The 7,500-nt window shown below is 42.8% G+C and overlaps 1 protein-coding gene across 4 annotated transcripts in view; it reads left to right on the forward strand.

Moving 5' to 3' along the window:
• PPP2R5E (protein phosphatase 2 regulatory subunit B'epsilon) overlaps positions 1-7,500 on the forward strand; it is a 466,786-nt gene that overhangs the window by 261,527 nt on the left and 197,759 nt on the right. The window lies entirely within an intron of this gene.

A 7,500-nucleotide genomic window follows, 5' to 3' on the forward strand; every position in this document is an offset into this window, starting at 1 on the left:
ACCTCACAGATCAGTACACACCTCATCCAGTTTCTTGATGTGGAGATTTACATTGAGAATGGTAGATTACACACTCGCCTGCACAGGAAAGCTACAGCGGGCAACGCTATACTGCACGCAAGTAGCTCCCATCCTAACCATATGATTAGAAGCATCCCTTATGGTGAGTTTCTTAGGATGAGGAGAATCTGCAGCACCCCATCAGATTTGGAAAGATGTCAGAATGAGGCGTTGGAAAGATTCTGTGCCCGAGGGTATGATGTAGCCCTTTTATTAGAGGCGAAAGACAGAGCCAACCAACTGGACAGGGACAATTATCTATCCTCCATTAATGTGGATGTTACTCCTAGTCCAGTCGAAAGGGAGGTTGAGACCCAGGCTAATAACATCAGTCTGATAACCACATTCAATGAAGATCACAAAAAAATGAGAGGAATTTTGAAAAAGCATTGGCCCCTTTTAAAGACAGACATCACTCTAGCCCCCCTTATACCAGCTGAACCAGGGGTGGTGTTTAGAAGAGCTCCATCCATGAGGGATATGTTGGTTAAATCCAGTCCGGAGGTAATAATGAAACCTCATAGAATTTCCAACAAATGCGGTTTCTTTAAATGTATATCTTGCAGGGCCTGCAAATTTGGTGTAAACACCAGTGAGTATTGCTCTGCTTTTGACCCTACTCCTATTAAGATCAGGGATCATTTCACCTGCCGCACGGACTTTGCAGTATACGTGCTCCAATGTACCTGTGGCCTCAGGTACGTTGGCAGCACTAAACTGCAGGTTTTTAACCGCATTCTGCAACACCTACGGGCTGTGGTCAATTCGGATGGTAATTATCCGGTAGCCCGGCATTTCGAATTGGTCCACAATAAGAACCTTAATGAATTAAGATATTTTGTTATTGATGCGGTGCCGAAAAACATCAGAGGGGGAAACAGGGAGAAAGCGTTAAGGCAGCTGGAGAGTAAGTACATCGTATTACTCGATACCAGAATCCCAAACGGATTAAATACGGGGGAGGACCTTTACTGCTTCCTCTAGAGGTAGCAGCATAGTGAGCTGTTAGTCACTCTGTCATAGCGCCCACGAATAAGTATCCGTTTAGATAGAGCCAGGGGTAGTAGAGTCTAGTCATACACAACACAAAGGGGACTGGGATTGCCATTCTGTCTAACTAACTTTGGGCACCCCTATCAACAACTTAACTCCTCCCAGCTGTCCACTTAACAGTGAAAAGGGCACTATGCCATAATAGTCACTGGAGTCAGTATATATACCCGTTTGGCCCCGTACCTTCCGTTGCGAGCTTTTTTATCAGACATTGGGCACTGTGCCATGATGTTCTCGTTGTGCCACATTACATTTGTTGTCTGAAAATGGTTTTCAGCGTTTCTGTGACAGTTACACACATTTACTTCTGTTAGTGGGTGGCATGTAACTCTTCATTAATAGAGATTAAATTAACGTGCCACCACCAATGCACTCCCTAAAAACATTTGAGTAATACACTCGGTTTTAATCAGCACAATTTTGCACATTATCACTAATTTGCACTTTCTAATAGCATATTTTGCACGTTCCCTACATTTGAGACTTCCTGCAACTTTGGAATACATATATACATGAATTGGAGTGAATCATGAATTTGATGGGCAATGCACTTTATTCCACAGGCATCAGCATAAAATGATATATTTATTTGTAAATAGTATGTAAATATATTAATTTGCCTTTTCAAGTGTGTACATTGAAACATATTATTATGAAATGAACTTGCCTTTTGCATATGGACCATTGTACATTGTTAATGGGATTTTAGATAATAGCTCCGTTTACGAAGTATTTCTTCCATGTTCATGTTGTATTTGAGTCTCTTTGGGGACATTCACAGTATATAAGTGCACTTATTGGTTCTTTTAAGTCATGTGATCAAGGCTGCCTCGCTGCAGCCGAAACGCGTCATGCTGGGGACAGAAGAACAATAAACCACCCTTGAATTGAAATCAATCGCAGTGTTTGTGGTCTGTACCTACATCGAGGACTCGGTACGTTTGCCGAGAAGTAGGAGTTGGAACGGATATATATATATATGTGTATATATATATATATATGTGTATATATATATATTCACAGAAAAAACCATAGGTTATAGTGGATATATAGTTAGGAATTTGCATTTACAAAACCTTGAAAATTCAATGAAAAAACCATTGGTTTTAGGCCATATATAGTTAGGGATTTGCATTTACAAAACCTTATTTTACTCGCATAAAACCATTGAAATTCCATATATAGTTATAAGCGCTAACTATATATCGCGCACCCGCAATCCACTGCTGATGATGTCACATATTACATCATTCATGACATGGTTAGTGACATCACTGATGACATCACTGATGACATCTCAAATGACATCACTGATGACATCACTGATTACAACATCCAGTGACTGTATGTTTCTGTAAAGTTAAAATATGTTTTACATATTGAAGAATGAGTGGATATATAAGTGTCTGGATGAAGGATTTACTAGGTGCATGACTGACTGATTGAGTGAGTGATTAAATGTGTCTCACTGAGTGCATGGGTTAGTGACTAAACTGTTTTAATTTGTGCATCATTATATCTGTTGTTCTACAAACTGCTGCATATGTTGATCAGTAGCTATATGAGTAACTGTATGGGTTATTGATTGGTTGTCCAAGTATTTGTATGGCAAACTGAGTGTGTGTGTGTGTATGGGTGGCTGGGAGGTGTGTGACTCTGTACATAGATGTGTGAGTAGTTGATTCACTATATGTATAGATTCAAAAGTGCATGTGCAAACAGCTGTATGGGCGGTTGACTGTGCATGAGTGTATTAGTGAGTGAATGGATATCTCAGTGCTACATGTCAAATTAAGTACATATGTAAAACACAGTACATGTGAGAGTTGACATCTATAAATAACTGTGCATAAGAGCCAGTGAATGTGTGAGTGGCTGTATGGATCATTGTGAACATGTATCAGAGATTGTATAAGAGAGTATAGTAAATATGTGTTAGTATATGTTTGAATAAGTAAGGTGTGTATAACTGTATAGTTGAGAAAATGGAGGTGTGATTGATTTTTGGCATAACTGACTAGGTGTGTGAGTAACTCCATGGATGAGTGACAGTCTGTGACTGTCTGTTTACACTGATTGTATCTAAGGTTATATTAGAGTCTGAAGAGGTTCATGGTATTATCACATGAATGATATCATCAGTGATGTTATCAGTCATGTCAAATGAGATGTTTTCAGTGATGTCATCAGTGATGTCATCAGTGATGTCACTAACCATGTCATGAATGATGTAATATGTGACATCATCAGCAGTGGATTGCGGGTGCGCGATATATAGTTAGCGCTTATAACTATATATGGAATTTCAATGGTTTTATGCGAGTAAAATAAGGTTTTGTAAATGCAAATCCCTAACTATATATGGCCTAAAACCAATGGTTTTTTCATTGAATTTTCAAGGTTTTGTAAATGCAAATTCCTAACTATATATCCACTATAACCTATGGTTTTTTCTGTGAATTTCATTGGTTTTTTAATAGCAAATATGAAAAGCTTTAAAATGTCAAGTACGTGATAGATAAAAACATTTTCGTATTTATGCACGCTGATGTGCTTTGAACGCTGCACCCCCCCCCCTCCCCTCTTTTGTCTTAGTAGTACTCTCTCTTTGCAGATACTGAAGGGTAGTTAACGCAGGCCTTTACCCCCGTTGTAATCCGTTGTGCCTGCTTGTCTCTCCATTTGATTGATTGTTGTCCAAGCATTTACTGTTTTAGAATTGGTTCTCTTTGGATCATTCTCTATTTACAAACAAGCACAAAGTCGCAATACTCTGTTTAGTCTTTGCAGATAGTGAAAAATCGTGTAAAAAAATAAAAGTAATCGAGCAAAATCAGTAGGCCACTAATTGGATCTCTTTTTGACCTCGCTAAAATAGAAATATTAGGAACAACCCTTCATGAGAAATACGAAAATAGTGAGATGGACTGAGCTCCACACCATGAGGGCTGCAAGACAGCTCGGCTCCATCACCCATCCCGCACAAAATAACGACAAACCCTATGCAAATATTAAAAATATAGACAACACACCAGCAAAGAAACAGGGTAAAACATTTTATTAAAAAACTATTTACATAGCGTTGGTTTATAAGATGATGTCAGTAGTGGACCGATGTGTGAATAGGTCGAAAGCAGCACAAGGCTCCAAGATCCGGATGGCAAGCTCCTGGATGTTGGGTGCCATAGTTCAGAGTTCTGAGTTTGAGCCTTTTTCAATGCCTGTGCTTTGTTGAATCAAAATGGCGGCTTGACACAAAGCTGACACAAGCGTTGCTACTGATGCTATGCAGACCAAAACTGGTTTTCAGTTTGTACATTTTTCTAGATTTTTCAATCCAAGTTTGGTTGACTTTGTAGAACGATGGCTTCAAATTTTCAACATACGGTGTGGTGGCGCTGACTGGGAGGGGGCGCTTCGCTCCTGCCCCCTCCCCAAGTAAGATTTTCATACGTGAAAGTACGTTAATGGTTTTGGTCCCTGAGTTGCTTCGATGTCACTGCCATTCTCAAATGGCATAAGTTCTGGATGTTGGGTGCCATAGTTAAGAGTTCTGAGCAGCGCTTGTAACACTGTCTGAAGCTTATTTCCACCTACTGCAGCTTCACTATTCTCAAAGTAAGTGAGTGTCGCTTGTGGACCTGACTGCATTAGAAAACAATGTGATAAGTTACCTTCCTAAACAGCTTGACGGAGGCCCCTGAGGGGCGGTGTGATGGCCATGGACTCGGAGAAGACGCTTGGCTCCGACACCCTCCCCAAGTCTTATAGCACTGGTGTAGCCTGAGATCGCCCCCGACATAGGCGGCCGGCTCCCGGGGTCCGGCGGAACTTTTTGCCTTTTGATGACTCTTCAATTCTGAACCTTGTCCCATCCAGCTGAGTTGCGCCCACTCTTGCGGCTACAGCGTCTTGCCCACCATCCAGCTGAATTGCGCCCACTCTTGCGGTGCAGCGATAGGCGGCTGCCACAGGACTCTCAAAATGGCGGCCGGCTCTTCGGTTTTGGGCCTGGTCCATTAAAATGGCCCTGGGACACCTTTGAACTCGGACGCTTCCCTGATAGGGCTTGGGTCCCATTCTCGAAAAGCGTCCCCTCAGCCGTGAAGATTCTACAAAAGTCTTGGGGGCCTCCGACTCCCGCAGGCTTCTGGTGGGGAGCGGCTGCCATGATTGCTCGTGGAATGGCCACGACGGAGCTACGAGATGGTAGTGGTCTCATGCTGACGCCAGCTTTAGTCTGAAACATCCAGAAACACTGTAGACTACCAATTCGATCAGTTCCAATAGCGCCCCAACATGACCCGGAAGAGAAGAACTTGCCCTCCCCTCTTTGACTGATGGTTCTTGTTGCCTGTCCCCTCTGTTGTCATTTAACAGAACTTTTTGGACTGCTGAAAGGGGTTGTGTTCCGAACGCTGGTTGGTGGAGACATTTTGACTATATTCTTGACCTACGTTGTCGCGTAATGCGTTATATGACACGCCGCGTTACCGCACCCGGAAGTGATCCGAGGCGCGGCGCGCAGCGCGTAACGTAAGCATAACAGGTCATGTGACTTGTTAATAAAACTTTTCATTGGTTCATTTTACTTTTGTTAATTTAATGATGAAAAGCTTGGTCATATGACCTAAAAATTACGCTTTTTATTGTTTTCGAACAATATTTTTTTTTCAAACATATGTTATAATATTCCAGGCTAATGTACTTTCCCGGAAAATTTACAACTGTCTTGTAAGTAAAATATATTCCTTTTTCGAGAAAAAGGGCGTTTCTTCCTTCCATGACGGAGCCGTTGAGTAAAAGAGATTCGGCCTGCTGTCTTAGTCGCCGATACGCCTGATTATCAGATTCTTATCGATCACTTTATATTGCAGACATGAAAAACACAACTGCCCTTAAGCATTTATCTTTACTGCGTTCCTACATATTATACCTTTTATCCGTCATGTAATTGGACTACTTTATTTCACTTGCCTTTACTGATTCGAAAACAGTGACTAAAAGTAAAAACTTTACCAATGTAAATACTACTACCGTGTTTTGTTTTAAAAACCTTTATTGTGAAAATGTCAGTATACAAATACGGGCCTATAACCACGTGGGCCGGCCACGGAGCAAACTGAAATCGTATATGATGAGGAGACATTTACACTGTAGAAGAACGTAACGAGCGGGCCATTAGGTTGCAAGAACAAAGGTGTCTAACAGTTGCGGAATCGGTGGACGTACATTTTGTAATTAAAATACGACAGGGCCACTTACAATAACATTTTCTAGATATACATTTGCGGGCAAGGAGTTACGAGTCCCATTTATACCGGCGCCATTTTGGGCGAGGCCGGGCAGGTCCAACATATAGTCAAAATGTCTCCACCAAACATCGGCCAGACCAGAACCCCTTTCGGCCCTTTATGCTACAAGATGGTGTCTTCCATTCAGAAAATATTGTTGGCAGCATTTTGAAAGGAAACAGAAACAGCCGTTCTCCTAGTGAGTTTCACATTGTTACATTTAGGAAGAATGTTGAAGAGTAGTATGTGGAAAATCTGAAGCCATTTTTCTACAAACTCTCAATCAGACTTGGATGGAAAAAAAAAACCTGAAGAATGTACAAACTGAAAACCAATTTTTGTCTGTATAGCATCAACAGTAACGCTTGAGTCAGCTTTGTGTCAAGCCGCCATTTTCATTCAATCAATAGCGTCCCCCTGCACACATTCAGGGACCTGGTCGTGTCTTCAGATGAAACGGATTGTAGGAAAAGAAGCAGAAAGGAAAAGGCAAAAAGTTCCGCCGGACCTCGGGAGCCGCCCGCCTATGTCATGTGCCACCTTTGGCCACACCAGGGCAATAGTGAAGCTGCAGCAGGTGCAAATAAGCTTCAGACAGTCTTACAAGCACTGCTCAGAACTCTCAACTGAGGCACTCAACATCCAGGACTTGCCATTCGGATCTTGGCGCCTTGTGCTGGTTCCGACCTATTCACACATCGGTCCACTACTGACATCACCTCATAAGCCAACGGGGCACCCCACGCCGACTTTCGGCGCAGCATTGTAGGATGGCCACACCAGTGCGGCAACTTGCTGGACACAACATCGGGGCCATCCAGATCTCGGCGCGTTCGACTCACTGTACCGCAAGAGTGACCGCAACTCAGCTGGACACGCCATCTTTCGGCGCAGCATTGTAGGATGGCCACACCAGTGCGGCAATTTGCTGGACACCACCTCGGTGCCATCCGGATCTCGGCGCGTTCGAGTCACTGTACCGCAACAGTGACCGCAACTCAGCTGGACACGCCGTCTTTCGGCGCAGCATTGTAGGATGGCCACACCAGTGCGGCAATTTGCTGGACACCACCTCGGTGCCATCCGGATCTCG

This window comes from Lissotriton vulgaris, chromosome 9, assembly GCF_964263255.1.
Source record: "Lissotriton vulgaris chromosome 9, aLisVul1.2, whole genome shotgun sequence".
NCBI lineage: Eukaryota > Metazoa > Chordata > Amphibia > Caudata > Salamandridae > Lissotriton > Lissotriton vulgaris.